Source organism: Pinus tabuliformis, chromosome 5_2 (genome assembly GCF_031772625.1).
Source record: "Pinus tabuliformis cultivar Carrire ecotype Pingquan chromosome 5_2, CPIR1, whole genome shotgun sequence".
In the NCBI taxonomy this organism is placed as follows: domain Eukaryota; kingdom Viridiplantae; phylum Streptophyta; class Pinopsida; order Pinales; family Pinaceae; genus Pinus; species Pinus tabuliformis.
This window is the reverse complement of record NC_142306.1, coordinates 728,160,883-728,162,368: the sequence shown is the minus strand read 5'-3', so window position 1 is coordinate 728,162,368 and position 1,486 is coordinate 728,160,883.

Sequence of the window (1,486 nt, the reverse complement as noted above, 5' to 3'; positions counted from 1 at the left end):
TACCCCGGAATCACCTTGCCACCCCCGCGGGCCGTTGGGCTGGGTGGAGCGAAGGGCTGCGAACAGCCTCCGCCCCACCCCAGCATCCCAACAGCCCGCGGGAGTGGCGGGGTGATTCTGGTAATCACCCCGCCACCCTCGCGAGCCGTTGGGCCCCTGGGTGGGGCAAATGGCTGTCCGCAGCCCTCTAGCATGGGGTGATTCCGGGAATCGCCCCGCGACCCCCGCGGGCCGTTGGGCCTCCGAGGTGGGGCAAAGGGCTATCTGCAGAGCTCCGCCCCACCCCGGTGGCCCAACGGCCTACGGGGGTGTTGGGGCGATTCCCAGAATCACCCCACCACCCCCGCGGGCCATTGGGCCACTGAGGTGGGGCGGAGGGCTGCGGACAGCCTCCGCCCCACCCACCTGACCCAATGGTCCACGGGGGTGGCAGGATGATTCCGGGAATCACCCCGCCACCCCCACTGGGCATTGGGCTGGTGGGGTGGGGCGGAGGGCTACGGACAGCCTCCGCCCCACCCACCCGACCAACGGCCCGCAGGGGTGGCGGGGTGATTCCGGGACAACCGCCATGCGACCTCGGTGGCCCAACAGGCCATGGGGGTCGCAGGGCAATTCTGGGAATCGCCCCGCCACCCCCGCGAGCCGTTGGGCCGTCGGGGTTATTGTTATTGTCAAGCTTCAAGGGGAAAACAAATTCAAGGATGCAACTTACATGGTAAGACGTTTAAAATGTATATTTGATTAATGTTAAAAAATTCATTTATGTACAAGTTAATTGAATTTTTACTATTTCATGTTACAGGCAAAAGTCAAATCTTCTTAACTGTGAAGATCAACTATTTATAAATGATTGTGAGTTCATCCATATTGATAGTTGGGAAAAGATGATAGCTATATGTCTATGATTTTTAATCGGGTAGATGGAAAGAGTCATAGCCAAATACTAACTTATGATGCTGTTGTGAGAAAACTAACATATGAAGACAAAGAAGCAAAAGGAGAGATAGTTAACATTTATAAAAAACCACAGTTATTGATTAACTATCTTATAGACATATGTTCAAATGAAGGAGATTGGGTTCTGAATTTATTTTCTGGCTCAGGTAAGTTTTATTATATGGAATTGAATTTCAATATGTTATTTCTTAATTTATATGGCATTGTATTAATTTACTTCATTATTTCTTTTGTGCTTGATAATTAGGTACAACACTAGCATGTTGCCTTCAAAAAGGAAGAAATTGCATTGCCATTGAAAAAGATTCAATACAGTGCAATTTTATTCAGCAAAGAATTAATGCTCTTCAATTTATTCCAGATGCAATGCAAGAAATTGGGTTGAAGAAAGGGGACTTTAGTGAATCACGTGTGGCAAAAAAGGCAAAGGAACCCCAACCACCATTACACGCAATGATTGGAAATGCATACATTGGGAGATTCGCTGACATCAAAGATCCATTAGAAGAGGAAAATAAGCAAAATG